General features: G+C 43.1%; 1 long non-coding RNA gene across 1 annotated transcript in view; it reads right to left on the bottom strand.

Annotated features, from left to right (window-relative positions):
- The window catches only part of LOC114551109 (uncharacterized), a 126,297-nt gene that overhangs the window by 48,488 nt on the left and 60,746 nt on the right, over positions 1-17,063 (bottom strand). The window contains exon 3 of the long non-coding RNA XR_003691850.1: positions 4,782-4,991. This is a non-coding gene — a long non-coding RNA (uncharacterized LOC114551109). The remainder of the gene's footprint in view (positions 1-4,781; positions 4,992-17,063) is intronic.

Here is a 17,063-nt window from a genome sequence, read left to right as displayed (position 1 = left end):
CTCAGATTGGCAACGGTGCCATTTTTGGAGTATACGACTGCCCCGGCTGCCCCTTCTTCCCCGGCGGTGGGACGACGGCTCGGCCAAGCAGGCAGGAAGAGGAAGGGGCCCTTGGTAGTGGTGGCGGCTGCGGTGGCACTGTTGACATCTGTCGTGGTTGGAGAGCTCAGTGCACAGGAAATGGGGTGTCACGGCGCTTGCTTGTTGGCCATTATCCTGGCATCCTAATGAAGTGTGGGCAGTTCGCAAAAGGGGGTCTCTAGATGGCATGTTGAATGCACGGATGGGCAGAGGCAGCAAACACGCACACGCACACGCACACGCACACGCACACGCACACACACACACACACACACACACGCCATCCCTTCGCCCTCACTCTCGCCTTCAAATCCTCCCCCTCTTCCCTGTTCTGACTGCCTGTATCCCATCTGCCTGAGCCCCCGAACTGCACCCAGTGGGACGGAGGCTGGTCGGGAGCGCATGCGCCGTACGTCGGGCGTTTGCCTGCGACAGGCTGAGCGCGAGGCCATTAGGCATCTCGGCACGGCCGGCGTGTGATTGGAAACACACAGTGAACAAGTGTCCTCTCGGCATGGATGCTGCCTCACGCTAGGAGAGCTGGGTTGTGGCAGCGCGCCACCATCAATATACCTGGCCCTAATGGTCTTTGCACCGCGGATCAAGTGGTGTTTGTCGGATTTCTGAAGGGCCTTAGGTGGCTGCTTATTGACACAACAAACAGAAAAGACTCCCCTGACTGAATGTGTTTCCGCAACATTACAGCACAAGATGCCCCTGAGTGCACATAACCATACATCAAAATGGCAATTTACAGAAATGTATCAAAAGATGATGGTCTTAAATATTTGAAGAGGTCAAAACAGTACAATACATTTGTAGGAAGAGGAATACTTGGATTCTATCTTTCTGTAAATCTAAACCCCAGAAAAAATGACCTGTTATCAGTCAGAAGGTGCTGCTAAACGGGCCATGTATTGGTCAAACTAATCTGTTCTCATCTGTTTCTGCATAAATCTATAACATTTGACAGATATAAGGAGCATTTTAAACTCATTTGGCCTTTTATTTCAAAGCAGCAAAATGTAGCGGGCAGTTATATGCTTCCTGTTTTGTTGAATCAAGTGGCAATTCTAACAATCTGTTGGAGGAGGATGGTGTTGAATAGTTACAGAGCCCAAATCATTCAGTGTATTTGAAATCTAGAAATCACGCACAAGACACAAGAATAAGGGGGCCTTTAGGGGTCAAACTAGACTACGTTACCTATATATTTATGTAGTAATCTGTCTTTGAAAAGCTACAGATGTAAACAGCTTGAGCTTGTATTTTCACAGAGTAGCCAGCCGGTCACATGCAACCTGTTTTGCTTCTCTCCACACAAGCGATTCCTCTTCAGGTAAAGAGTCTCTACTTACTTGTCTGCCCATAACTGTAATGGGCTAATGTGCCGGGTAAATGTAGCACTACAGCCCTGAGTGCTTCATCAATACATCCGACTGATGCGGGACAGAAGGGGGATTATCACGAGCGCCAGATGCTAAGCCACTGAAACTGCACACAATCAATTAGGCCCTCTGTGCATACAGTAGCATCACACTGCAGCTGAGTTTGTCCAGGAAAACAGCACAGCTCACTTCCTAACTGTACAGGAAGTTGGACGTCAGCCTGTGGATGTTTGCTTTTCTATCTACTGGTTCAAAAAGCGGACCGATATGTTGATAAGGGGGAATCAGGCAGGTCGCCACGGTGCAGGTGAAAGGAGGATGACCACTAGGGTTGGGTACCCCATTCGCTACCGACCAAATTAGGGTCGGTACTACTGAGTGCAATCAAACGGTGCCAAATTTTGGTACTTAAGAGCACAGTTACATTTTAAAGTGTATTTTTCTGCTGATATTTTCTTTCAACTAACACAGAGTCTCAGTGTCTTATGTTTATTGCGCCGCTTGATTTTGCGATGACGATAAAAAAGAAAAAGAAAACGTTATATCATGCAGCCCTAGTGAAGCGCAAGCTTATCTGTCCTCTCTGCATGTTGACAGGGTTCAGCTCTGACACACACACACACACACACACACACACACACACCTCGACAGTTTGCCAATAGAGCGGTTGCAAGTGTGGTTACAGTTTTCAAAACTCGACGCAGACAGCGTTCGCTGCAGTATAATACAATGGCGAGCCAAACAAACGAATTTATCTGCAACGCCATGGAGACAAGGATCACTTTAAGAGAGAGGTGCTTCATCCTGTATGCGTTTCCCTCTCACAAACACACTCTTGACAAGCCATTTAACACCCCAGACGACAGCACAAGACCTCAGAGGGAGGAGAAAACACCTCAAACGCCAGAGCAACCGGTGATGGACTACGCTCATTCCCCCCCCCCTGCGACCACTGCAGATCGCTTCATAATGACCCGATGTCTTTGTCAGAGCCGGAAGAAAGAAGGATCACTCTTTTTGGCTTGTCTACCTGGAGAAAGTGCCTCCACAATCCACTGCAGCAGCTCCAGTCCTGACAGAGGAAGTAGGTAGTTAACCACATTACCCAACATGTCGTGATGGATGCTGCAGCTCTTTGCGGGGGTCAAGGGTGAGGCAGCCCCCCTGCCGAGAGGAAGACGGATGAGGCTGGGTACACCTCTCTTGCTCAGCCTCGTTTTCTTTGCCCCCAAAGCATTCTGATACCTGATTGGCTCTCAAAGAAGCCCAGGTTTGATAGCGCATGATTAGGTGGGCTGCCGCAACCTGACCCAACACAGTTACTGTAATTACTGGTCCGGCTCAGGCGGGGTTGAGCTAATTCTGCTCAGAAATGGGTATTAATTTAATAATCTCGGATGCTCTTCACACATTATGCTCACATGTAACACAAATTGCTATAATGAAGTCCAGCTAATGGCAACTTGTTCCCATTGGTGTTTAATCATATACAGGACGTTATGGGAGTGAGGTTTTTGATTTGTTTGTACAAAAATAGAAGAAAAAAAAGAGAACTGAGTAAACTCAAAGAAGCACAAACTATGAAAAGGTAGACTTAAACAAAATCAAAAGGAAGATATCACAGTCCCGCCTTCCTTGACTGAATGATTGACAGGTGATCTAGGACAAAAGTACAATACAGAAACCCCAAAGCGCTCACTGAGCAACACAGATGACTGATTAAATCTGAATACCATAAAACATAAAATAATGAAAATGTTAAATTAAAACAAAACTAGCTGAGTCTTTTGGTCTTGATAAAATGACAGTTAACAAAAAATGTAATTATGATTTACAATGTTCACTAATTATTAGTAATGTAATGTTATAGTCTACTTCCGTAATTGCTCCGGTGACGCCGGAAATTTCGTCCAGATGTCCGTCCCCTTCCTCTGTCTCTGTGATGGCGTCTGAGGACTATGGTTAACTGCTCCTCAGATCTCTGCAGGGTAAATCCAGACAGCTAGCTAGACTATCTGTCCAATTGGAGTTTTTAGTTGCACGACTAAAACTATTTTTGAACTTACACGTTACACCAAAAACAAGTTCTTTCCTGAGACTATTTAGCAGAGGCACCGTGGCTCCGTCCAGAGAGCTTAGCACCACCCAAGATGATTGTGATTGGTTTAAAGAAATACCGATAAACCAGAGCACGTTTTTCTCCCATCCCGTAATGCTGTGTGGACTAGCCAGACCTTCCTCTACAGTGCTGTGGAGGAAGGTCTGGCAATGCGAGACTAGGAATGTTATAATTCATATCAAAGCCTGCTGACTACTAAAAGCATGAATGTAATTTTGTAATAAATATGGAGCAGTTGACCAGTAGCCTAACTGTCCAAAACAGCAATCAGCCATACAATTAGAAATCGGCACATTTAAACAAAATCGGCAACAACTAGCATCAGTACAGTCCTGAAACCCTAAGTTAATGTCTTGTCACAGGCTAGACTGTCAAACTTATTGACTCAACGGTTTCACTCCATAAACATTACTGAGGCAAATATACCGTCGTGCTGAGAAAACGATGAGATGAATCAACATCCCCTCATCCGGTTCAGGTTCTTATTTCCTACCTACAGAGCGAAAAGGATCCACAAATCACAGCAGATCCAGCAGCAACAACATGTGATGGAACAAAAGTGGCAGTCGGACGTTAAAGAATGCTTATTAAGCAATAAATGTGTTACAAATGGTTTGAACGGCAGCTGGTGGACGCACTCCACATCCCCCCCCTCCCTAAGTGTTGGATACACTTTTACCTTTCAGCCACTATCGGCCTCATCCATCACTGTGGAAACGCCTGTGAATGCTGTTTACCATAAAGCTCTCTGCTCCTGCTCTGCATCACACTGGACACACTTAGACCCATACAGTCCCCCGAGATCACATGATAGACCCTCTGGCAGCCATGTTGGTAGTGTTGAAAATGAGAGTGAAATCCTGCCGTCATTATTGGTTTTGTAAAGCTTCCAAATGTAACAGATTTGGTTCAGATTTTTTTCATCCTGTGCAGTTTTTTTTAGTTTTTTTATTTACTGTACATTATGTTACGTTTTAGTCTGTTCCAGCTGCAGCCTGAAGGACAGGATCACATGATCACACTACGCTTCCTTGATTATAGCGGAAGCGTAGTGTTGGAGCATCCGTTCTGCATATTTTACACGTGCAATTTAGCTGGCCGTAAGTCCATCCCACAGATGAAGGAGGGGAGAGACGCAAGGAAATCATGCAAGGAGAGAAGAAAGGGGGAAATGTGGATGAGACGTCCTTTACCTCTGAATGCGTCACGTGAATTTGTATCCTCGCTCGTAGCTCCCTCAGAGATCCCTCCTCCATCCTCGCTCCTCGGGGCAGAAATAAGAGCTTTGAGATGGCGTTCACGAAGGAGGGCCTGAACAACTCCTGGTTCAGCCGTGGAGCGAGGAGATATCAAACATGAGAAGTGAGATCCAGCCTGCGACAGGAGAACCGGTCAGAGGGCATCTGGTGGACAGGAAGAGAATGGCAATGAATGTGTTTGAAGAAGTGGGAATGTGACTGCAATGAAGGGGAACGCTCCTGTTGCACTGCTTGAGCTCTTAACTTTTGAGTACGCAGTGCCATTGGCCATAACACAATCGGTGACATCCAGGGATTTCCCTGCCATTATACATTTTTTATTCATGTATTATCTGCTGTAATGTTTTCCAACATTTAAGACACAGATACGGTGATAATAACGGTACCCTTAAACCCTTCGCCAAATACAAGAACCTAAGTCTTCCAAAAACCTAGAGAAAATACTGACATCACAGTATGCTTATCATTCAGTTTGTCTTCCTTTCCATGTATGTTCAGGTACAACTAATGGAGGCAAACACTCTTTTTTTTTTTTTTTTTTTTTTTACAGTGTAGCAGGACAGCATCCCCTCTCGCCGCTCTCTGACAGTGAATAATCGTCCCGAGCTTGTGCAGCTTATCCGAGTATGTCGAACAGCGGCGGCATGGGAAAGAGAGCCCTTAATCTGCCTATAATCAAACCTGACAGTCACCTACAGCAAGGTGTGGCGCCACGCTGGGAACCAGTCAGCCGAGAGCTCTGATCAGCTGAGACAGACTGCCAAGCCATTAATATTAATCGTCCTAATCGGAGCGGGAGAGCGGCGGAGTGATCAGAATGCACTAGAAGGTGGATTGCAGTACCGACTCTAGTACATCAAGGTAAACGCTTGGCTGTAACCCCGCGGCGCTCTATTTGAAGTAGGTGAAGGGAAAGTCAGGTTTTGGTTATTGTTAATTACGCTCTTTGTACCGAGTCTAGACCGAGGGGTGATAAACACAATTTCACTATGGGCCACAATGGAAAATGAGAATCACTTCCAGGGCCAGACATATATAGTTGTTTTTTGTTGTTGTTGTTTTTTATTGAAATGCTTTAATTTCATGGAAAGTCAAACATCTTCGATTGTATTGTCACATCTCTCTTTTTAGCTTTCTCACGTACAGTTTGGTCGACATTAGCCATCAGAGAGTTGAGCAAATCAAAACAATGACTACATTTTAACCCTCCTGTTGTCCTCGGGTCAAAAAAGTTTCTATATCAGAAAGGTGGGTTTCTTTCAACCAAATTGTCAAAATAATAACGTGGCTGGTTACCTACAACACTCTTCACAGGTCAAATCAATGATCAGTCCCCAACTTTCATTGGATTTGGGTGTTTTATTCAATTTTATAGCATTTGAAGAAAGAAAATTGATAAAAGAACATTGTAAAAAGTGACAAAAACGTAAAAAAGTGACCAAGAACTTTGGAAAAAAAAGTGACCAAAAAAAACCAGGAAAAGCGACAAAAGTGTCTTACGGGTTTTAACTTTAAATTCTGACCCAGAAAAACAAAAAGTTGCATGGTCAACACAAGGCTAAGGGTTAAAACTCACTACCACTCAAAGTCGTCACAGATTGTCGTGTGATTACAGTATGAAAAACTGTTTTTTAGTTTGGTGCGCAATTAGACGGGCCGAAGTTTACGGTGAACCTACGTTGATTTGCGGGCCAGATCAACATTTGTGAGGGGCCGGATTTGGAGTCCCCTCCCGCCACATTCACTATCCCTGCCTGTCTTTTCTTTTTCCTCTCCTCCTTCCCTTTAACTTCCTTGCTCCCATGTTCTCTCTCCTTTCTCCAGCTTTTCATCTTTTCATCTCTTCAACGATATCGATTCTTCTTTTTTCTGCCTCCTCTCCTCCTTCCAGTCTCCCTGTTCAAAACTTTATACAGATCAAAACTGGTTTCATCTCTACTTTCTCTTCTCCCAATTAGTTTTCATCTCTCCCTCCCTCCTCCCTCTTTTCTTCACAATATGCACCATCCATCTTTCCCCCCGCTTTCTCCATTTCTCTAATTTGCCCTCTCTTCCTCCAGTCTTCTTCTCTTGCGGCTTTCCTTCTTGCTCCCTATCCTTATTTGATGTCTTTATCCCTCATTCCTATTCTTCAAACTTGCTTCAATTTCTTTTACATATTTCTCCTCTTCCCATTTCTCTCTCCTCCTTTTAATGGTTTCTTCTTTCACCCTGTTTGCCATCTTTCTTGCCTAGTCGGGTCTCCATTATTTCCCCTTCCCTCTTTCTCAATTCCTTCTCTCTCGCACCATCCATCTTCTCTCTCCCATCATCCTCTTCTTCTTCCTCCCCTCTGGTCCATATCTCTCCGCGGCTCCATTGACCCCGGCTCTGACAGAAGATCAGTGTCCTACTCGGAGACACTGGCTCCGCTTGCTGAGCAATGATTGCCTCCGTTTACCCCAGCATTGCCGCGGTGACGGCCAACTTTTTTCCCCGAGTCCGCCTCGTCTGGGCCGTGAGCGAGCGTGCGAGGGCCTTATCACATCGCCGCCACACAGAGGATTACTTTAGCAGAGGAGATGCAGTCAGGGATAAAGTTGTGTCGCTTCACCTCTCATTCTCCGAAAGCTAACAGACAGTCTAGGAACCGTGTTAACAGCCATCTGATAGGAACTGATGAATACAGACCCCCCCCCTTTGTCTAGTTATTTTTCTGTCCTGTTTTTTTTTACCCCTTTCCGTTTGGTTTGGATAAATATTTGAAAAGTAGCAGCTGAGGCCGACACTAATAATCAGGAATGAGCAAAGATCTGTGGATGAGAAATGGTAGAGACTGGCTGTTGCAGCAAACAACCTGCAGGAAGCTTTTTCACGGAGGCAGAGAGGGAGAAAGAAATGGATAAACAGTGTGTAGGGTGGGGGTGAAAAGCCCTGTGCTCAGCAGCTTTGAGAGTCCGAGATGTGAAAAGTGACTGGTTGATTTATCATGGGGGGGAACGGAGCCACAAAGTACAATTTTCTACCTTGGCCACAAAACAATAATTCATAATGATGTCGCCTCCTGATAGCAGCGGACCTTTTTGTGCCGCGTGGCTCCTCTGAAAATGATCGTAATAAATGTCAGGACTTCGCAGGTAACTACTTTAAAAGCTATTAGAAGTAGTGGCGTGATGGAAGATACCGGCCGACGCTTCGTGTTATGCGATAACAACTTGGTTTTTGCAGATAAAAAGAGCAGACAAAGAATGAGCAGGGGGTGTTTTATTGTGAGGTTACAGGAGCTCAAGGACTATTACAGATAGACAGATAGATATTATATATATTACAGATAAACTGGTTGAGTCAATTAAAATGGCTGCACAGGGTTGCTCTGTAACCTCGCTCCTACCGCCACAGTGAAAAGGATGAGGATTTGTTCGTGCCTCCTTTGTTCATCGGGACTGGATGCTCTCTGCCATATCAACATCAGCATCTCTACAGCGGGGGGGGGGGTTAAACTCAACTCCACTAAGGGCCACACAGGAAAACAACGATCACATTCAGGGCCAGACGTGTAGAGTTTATTGACATGCTTCTATTTAAGAGAAAAAGTCAAATATGTTGACTATATGTCTTATATAGCTTTCTCACTTACAGTTTGGGCCTCATAAAGACCCAAAGAAGTCCGAAAAAAGTCCTTATCCTATTCCTTGTCATCATAGAAAAAAAGCGCCAAAAAAGATGGAAAAAGGCCAGAAAAAGTGACAAAATTCTCTAAATAAAAAGTGACAAAAACATTGACTAAAGCAGTGGTTCCCAACCTGGGGTCCGGGCACCCCCAGGGGGTGCGGCAAAGATCACAGGGGGGGCGCGAGTCTTTATCTGGTTTGAGGTTGAGGTAAAAAAAATTGTTTTGCACAATTGATAATACACTAGAATATCTAATGTATACAAAAGTCTGTATGAAAACTATATATTTTGTTGTATCTTCATTTTTCCTGCCGCCACGGCATCACTATTTTATGAATGAAACATGGAGGAGAAACGTAACAGTGCTGATAACTGCTCTGTATCAAAAAAGAAAGTAAGGCTCTACAGTATCTCGAGAGTTACCTCAACTTTGGTTTCGGGGGCTCAGCTTTTCTTAGACATGAGTAGGGGGGGCGCCAAGGAAAAAAGGTTGGGAACCACTGGACTAAAGCGTCAGAAATGTAAAAAAATACAGTATTGAAAAAAAATGCCAAAAAAGGTCAGAAAAAGATGCCTAAAGCATTGAAAAAAAAAAGTGACATTGAATTGTCAAAAATGTAAAAAATAAAAGCGCCTTAAATGTTGAAAGAAGCAACAAATTGTAGGAAAAAAGCGACAAAAACGTCGGGAAAAAACTTCGGAAAAAGTGACAAAACTAGGTGGGCCAAAATGTATTGTGAATCTTAACTAATATGGGGGCCGGATCAAAATCTTGGCCCTCGAGCCTTGAGTTTGACACATGTGCTCTATACCTTTGCTGATATTGAGGGATATTAAATAAGAGGGGAGTTCTGTAGCGCTGTCATGTCTCCCCACTGACCTTTCAACTGGAAATTCTTAGACGGAGTACTCCCAGCAACAGTCATGCATCACGGTTTAATGGCGTGTCAGGAAAAGGCTTGGTGCTTTTTTTGTTGTTGCTGCACACTTTTTATCGCCACATCGGCAGATTATGAGAGAGCTAATGAACTCTGTGGATCTGAGGGGATGAAAGAAAAAAAAAAAGCATCATCCCCTTCAGCTTTTGTTGCAACTTTTTCTCTCGTTTTCTCTAAAAGCGGAGACTTTGAACTTGGAAACGAGCCCCATATTGAGCGGTGGAATCTAATACAAAAAACTAATACTAGCAGGCGCCGATGAGCATTGGTCTTTATGTACACTCAGGAACGAGAATATTGGATCTCAGTGCGCTCAATGTCATCCTTTTTTGCTCGGAGAAGGGCTCATAAAAGCAGAGGTTGATGTGACTTTAAAGTTCCCCCCCCAGGGGGGCGCGAGCGAGACCGTTTAAAGACTCTTTAAAGCCGCCGTCAGAAACACTTGAAAAGGAATTAATAACAGCGAGTTTACCTACACTGTTGTCTCCTTTATACGAGGACATTTGATTTAATTAGGAACATTGCATGAACCAATCCAATTGCATGGTAAAACACCACATTATTGAGGAAAATGGGCAGGTTTTCCTTTATACTCCAGGAGAAAATGGACGCTTTTAACCCTCCTGTTGACCTCGGCTCAAATTTGACATGCATCAAAGAAAAAAAAAGTGACTGAGTGAGGAGGGCCCAAAAAGATGCTAGAATGAATAGCTGTGGATGCGGGGAGGGGCCCATAGAAAATGCCTTTCTACAGGGCCCAGGACTTTGTGCTACGCCTCTTAAAATTAAGACCGGCTTAAAGTTATTTAAGACCTAGAACACAATACAATTCAGCAAATTTAAAACTTTTAAAGACCCCGCAGAAACCTTGATGTCTAGGCTTTTACATGTTAACGCAGGCTTGGTTTGTTTGCGGAGTCAACTGGTATTTATTTCAATCTTCCTTGACACCATCACCCCTGACAGCTGCAGTAAAACCTTTAACCAATCACAGTGTCCCAGAGGTTTGAACAGGTCCCTCCCTCAGTGTCCACATCATCCAATCAAAGTGCCTTTCTCCCCCCTAACTGCTTCTAATCCTAATTGTGTACACTTTTGGACGGCGTCCAATATTTAAATTAAGTTATCAGTCGGCCATATTGATGTGACTAGAGGTTAGCAGCAGCGCATGTAGCAATCAACCTGATGACGCTTTGTAACAGGGACGGGGCTAGAAGGGGGGCACAGGCCACCCCTGAAATATGATTTGCCCTCCCCACTGGGCTAGAGTGCTGTCAATCTGACTATGGTGATTTCCATTGGATCAGAGTCCTGTCACCTGGCTGCCTGTTCTGCCAATCGTCCCAGCCCTGGTCACATGACCAATTAATGTTTCCATGAGGACTATCCAAAATTCTGATTCTGGAACCGGCACTGGAATTGTTTGTTTGCTAAACGTTGCAGACTGAGCCTATAAATAATGTGTATTGTATTTGGATATACAATTTGTTTAAAATGAAATCAAGTGAAATTTATAATGAATGTGATGTTTTATTTAGCGGAATGACATTGTCTTATTCTATCCTATCCAATATTTTCTATATTCTATTTTTTAAGCAGATTTTCTATGCTGTATAGCAGTGGTTCCCAACCTTTTTTCCTTGGCGCCCCCCCTACTCATGTCTAAGAAAAGCTGAGCCCCCCCCCCGAAACCAAAGTTGAGGTAACTCTCGAGATAGAGCCTTACTTTCTTTTTTGATACAGAGCAGTTATCAGCACTGTTACGTTTCTCCTCCATGTTTCATTCATAAAATAGTGATGCCGTGGCGGCAGGAAAAATGAAGATACAACAAAATATATAGTTTTCATACAGACTTTTGTATACATTAGATATTCTAGTGTATTATCATTTGTTTAACATGTGCAAAACAATTTTTTTTACCTCAACCTCAAACCAGATAAAGACTCGCGCCCCCCCTGTGATCTTTGCCGCCCCCCCTGGGGGTGCCCGGACCCCAGGTTGGGAACCACTGCTGTATAGTGATATAACTTTATTATTCCGCCCCTATGCCACCTGACTGGAATCCTGGAATCGCCCCTGCTCTGTATTTAGAAAAAGAATAAAGTACATATTTTGCACCGTTTCCATACCGTCTCTTTTCTTTCTTTCCTGTTGTCGACGAGTGTCATGTCCGTGTCCCAGTTTTGATACTGCATCAGGGAACATGGCTTTGAGCGGAGCAGACAAGGCACAGAGAGGTGTATGTGTAATGCAGCATGAGACTGTCTGTCCTATCACATGTGCAGGCCGTAGCCTGCAGGAGAAGAGGTGGGAGAAGAGAGAGGACAGGGGAGTGGCGCTCCGAGGAATCACAGTCCCTGTCGCCTCACTTCTCCCGGAGGAAACCTCTGTGTGCTTTCCCCCCCACCCCCCCCCCCCCATCCGCCTGAGGTGTGTGTTGAGTGTGGGGTGAGTGTGTGTGCTGGGGGGCGGAGGGGGAGAGGACAGCCTTGTAAAAAGCTGAAGGGCCCTGCAGGGACCTCGACTTCTGTTGTCCCCCGGACCGGGAGCCATGTGCTGTGCTTGGCAGCCTCGTGCCTTCTGTGCCCGGCCTCGGGTCGCTCTGGGAGGGGAGGGAAGGTGGGGAGGGGGGGACACGGTGCAGTTTGGCTAGGAAAAAGGTTTACAGGGCGACTAATCTTGGTCCGTGAGTGCACACTCTTTGTGGGGGCTGGATCCATTTTGAAACTTACTGGATGTGTGAAACACAGGGTGAAAAAGCAAAGGAATTACAAAAGCACTGAGAACAGAAATCTGTGGAAGAAGAGTACATTTACTGACTTTAAAGGGTCTGTTAAAAACTGGACGATATGTTAACGTAGAAGAGGAAACGCGGATCTATCCCATGTGTTGTTTAAATGATGTAGAAAATCGGTTTCATTTTGTTTCCTACTCTCCTTTTTATTGTGAACGGCGTGATGCCTTGTTCAGCGAGATGGAAACCGATTTTGTAAATATGGATGATGCTCAAAGACTGAGATGGCTGTTCACATGTGAAACATATAAATGAGCCAGTTATCTTGACAAAGCCTGGGAGAAGAGACATTTTATTCCTCCACATGATTTGTATATCCAGAAGAATGTTAAATAGGTTGGTGGTGTCTTCTAATCCCATATGGTATGTTTGGCATGACACAGAAATAAAATAAAACTAACTAAAGGGCAACTCAAACACTACATTCACTTTTTGAAAATATATTATATTTGCAGTCACTTTATAAGACTATCAAGTGAGTAATTTTGTCCTCTAAACCCCCAACAATATGTGTTTAAGCTAAACTGGTGCCAAAAGTCACTTTTTAAGAGAATGAACAAAAATGGAGAAAAAAAAAAAGGAATCTATGATTTGCTGTTTTTCTTAAATATTGAAAGGAAAGTAAACATTGTCTAGATAATGACTGTCTATGTTGATGATGCACTGCTTGTTTGAGTGTGCACACACCATTTCCTCATTTTTGGGTCCTGATTTGTCGTTTTAACTCCTAATTTAGCGTACAAAAGCTCATTCAATGTATGTAGGATGATATTAGTTTCTACAAACATGTTTGAACTGAGTTTGACCACCATAGTATTGATTGTAATTAGAGATGCACCGATTCCAACTTTCTAGGCCGATTCCGATTTCCGATACCGATTTTAGCCGATTCTGATTTCATTTTTTCTAACCATTTTACAGCGCACACAAATATTTATTTTCTATCTTTTCTTTAATAGAACATTTTGCACAGAACATAGAACATGTTTTGAACAGATAATGGATCACTATAAAATAGAACTATAGAAATGACTCCTGGTGTGGGAAATTCACACACATCTAAAGTGCAATGTTAGAACCATTTCCTTCTTTTCACATCCAATATCACACTACTGTCTCCTTGCAGGTGTTGCATATTGCAAACTTATCTTCTGCAGAATTTCAAAACAGCTGACATGTTGCAGGTTAATCCACGAGGTTCCCTACGCGTGCGAGAATAGCGCAGACAGGCGCTTCACACCGCGAGCGGGTACCCGCCACATACGGCGGAGAAGTTGAGAGAAAAGAACGCGACCGTACTGTCGCGTCCGTGTGTGCGTGAGTCCTTGAGAACTGTAACTTGTGTAACTTATGGTGTCAGTTAATTGTAGCGTTGACCGGCATGAAATCGGCATATGTCAGACTGACCTGCCACTCGCCGGTCATGGCCCGAGCACGGGAAAAACGGCCAATTCCGGTCACTGGCCGGTCTATCGGTGCATCTATAATTGTAATAAAGGTTAGTAAAGTAAATAGTGCATTTGTTCTTTTATATTTTGATGAAACAGCTTCCCTACTGCAGCATATAGTCATTAAAGAGCGATATGACCCTGCTGATCAGCTCAAACCAAAACACACTGTGTGTACAGTAGATAGTCCTTTCATTTACAGTCTGCAGAAACAGCCCACAAGTCTCCATTTGAATTAGAGCGCATCAGCGAGGCAGAGGTGATGTGGGATCAGGAGAGACGGACTCAAGCAGCTCCGCTTAGAACTCAACGAATTATTGTTAAAAAAAAAAAAAAAAAAAAAAAAAAGAAGTAAACGCCTTAAGATGAATCTAGCATGTTATTAGTATATTAGTATAAATCTGCCTATGTGTGAAAAACCCCACTGATGACAGGCTTACTGGCTTTACTTTTAATACTTTAACTACATTTTCCTGATGATACTTATACACTTTTATTTTCAATGCAGGACTTTTACTGTAAGTATTTTTACAGTGTGGTATTTTACTTAACCCTTGTGTTGTCCTCAGGTCAAATTTGACCCGAAATATGGATTTCTTACAATCAAATTGCCCCGAAACAACATGGATCGTTGCAGGTAAAATCAGTGATTATTTTTATTGAATTTGGGGTTTTATTCAATTTTATAGCATTTGAAAAAGATGTTTAAATGGTTTCAAAACAGCATCCTGACTAAACTTTGACATAAACCAGTCTGTGATCCACTCACCGTCCTCCGATCTTAACTATAAGTCCAAATAATTCACAGTTTCTGCTTTTTTAAACAAAAATATTAGGTATAATGTCATATCCCCGAGTCGGGGAATGGACAGAGACGGGCATGTACCTGGATGCACGGTTGTGGGTGCCAGCGCAACGGAGGAAGTCTCGAGTGCGGGGAGCGGAGAGACAGCTACCCTGGCAAGGAGCAAGGTATTGAAGCGGGGCCGTCGACAACAGTTAACCGGAGATACTGCTCAGCCCAAGGCCAAACCGAACCCTCCGAGAAAGGAGAAGAAAAGTGGCATTGTTGGAACCAGTGAGGGCGGAAACATAAGGGTTGTGAAGACTAAGTTGGTGAGTGTTTTTGCAACAAAATTCTCCCCAGATGTAAATTCGGAAACATTGGCTAGTTACTTGAAAGATAAACTACACTGGGATGTAACATGCCAAAAGATAGAAAGTGCCCAAAGACGGTATAACTCCTTCAAAGTAATTGCAGAATGCAATACGGTGAGCGAAATGTATGAGCCACAGCTGTGGCCAGAAGGTATCTTTGTGCGGCGTTTTTATGAAGCACGCAAAACATTAGGTCAAAGAAATGTAATTGTGAATATAAATGATGATGTGTCTGAGGCTGGAGCCACTGTTGCGGTGAAGATTTGACTATGATCATGAGAGTTGTGTCATATAACTTGCGTGGTTTACGCCTTGGACAGGGGGCCGGGGACAAAGCACAACGTTTTGTTATTGACAAGCTCTTAGACAGTGCTGATATTTTACGTATACAAGAGACTGTTACCCAAACAAGATCTAGATAAACTCAACTCTGTGCATGAACATTTTTATGGCGCAGGTGAGTCGACAACAGATCTAAGTATGGGAATCGTGCGTGGCAGAATACCTGGAGGGGTGGCCATTTTATGGCATAGGAAACTTGACCCACTGATCGATGTGATTAGGCTAGAGGTGGACTGGGACATAGCAATTAAAGTTGTACATGATAAAAATGTTTTTATTATTTTAAATGTGTACATGCCATATGAATGCTACCAAAATGAAAATGAATATCTTAATAGGCTTGCCTTTATCAGCTCATTCATAAAAGAGAGTAAAAGTACTTGCATTTTTGTGATGGGTGATATGAATGCTGATATGTCAGATGATAACTCTTTATTTGCCAAACACCTTAATCAATTTTGTCTAGACAGTAGGTTAGTTCTCTCAAGCAAAATGCTGTTACCAGTAGACAGTTATACATATATCAGTGAAGCATAGCATACAACATCTTGGCTAGACCACTGTATATGTACGGCTGATGCTCATGATTGCTTGGAGATTGAGATTATGTATGGTGTAGCCACAGCAGATCACATACCTGTCTCCATGATAATACATCTTGACAGTTTACCTGAGTTGACTAACTATGATAATGACAATAATGAGCTAAATAGAAAAGTGGACTGGATCTATGGAAGTACAACGCAATGAGTGATAGTAGTCTTAGTAATATTGATATACCACTTGAAGCTATTTTGTGTGACAACTTAAATTGTAAGAGTCACAAACATCATAGTCAAATAGTTATCATGTATGACAAAATTGTGAACAGTTTAATTAATGTCAATAAATTATTCATCCAAGACAAAAGGAAGCTTAACATTAGACCTGGATGGAACCAATATGTGTCTGAACGTCATGTGGAAGCTAAGGAAGCTTTTCTGAGCTGGGTATCATCTGGAAAAGCTAGGTATGGCCCAGAGTTTGAACATAAGAAAAAGGCAAATGCCAGGTTTAAATATGCTGTACGGTTTATCAAGAGTAATGAGCAGATGATGAGGGCAAATTCTATGGCCAGAAAGTTTCAGCAGAATAATTTGTATGATTTCTGGAAGGAAGTAAAGGTCATCAATAATAGCAAGATGCCTTTGCCATCCAGTATTGATGGGATCTCTGGGGATGAAAATGTTGCGGAGCTGTGGGGGAAACATTTCAGAGAGACTTTTAACTGTGTTGAGAGTGTTGAATATCATGTTGATGATGTCATTAATAATGATGGCGTGGTTATTAGACCTGATGAATTATGCCATGCTATTGAGAAATTGGCAGTGAACAAAGCGTGTGGTCTTGACCAAATAACAGCTGAACACCTGAAGTATGCAAGCCATAGAATCTCAGTGTTACTTGCTATATGTTTTTCTGGAATATTAGCGCATGGCATATTACCTGACTCTATGTTACCTGTACTGTTAGTGCCAGTTATTAAGGACAAAACCTGTAAGGTATCTAGCATAGAAAACTACAGGCCAATTGCTCTGGCGAGTATACTCTCTAAAGTATTTGAACAAATTTTATTTGATAGACTATAAGAATATATAACAACCACTGACAATCAATTTGGTTTTTAAAAAGAAACATGACACAGATTTGTGCATATATGCACTGAAAGAACTTGTTTCCAAGTACAAAAGCCATGGATCAACAATGTTTTTATGTTTCCTTGATGCATCCAAAGCTTTTGACCGTGTTAATCACGGTAAACTGTTTATTAAATTACGAGAGCGAGGGGTCCCTCCGTACCTAATACGTATCTTGCATTATTGGTACTCCCATCAAACAATGCAA

The sequence above is a fragment of the Perca flavescens genome, chromosome 24 (assembly GCF_004354835.1).
Source record: "Perca flavescens isolate YP-PL-M2 chromosome 24, PFLA_1.0, whole genome shotgun sequence".
In the NCBI taxonomy this organism is placed as follows: Eukaryota; Metazoa; Chordata; class Actinopteri; order Perciformes; family Percidae; genus Perca; species Perca flavescens.
Note: the sequence above shows the minus strand (reverse complement) of the source record. Positions and strands in the feature narration are given on the sequence as shown.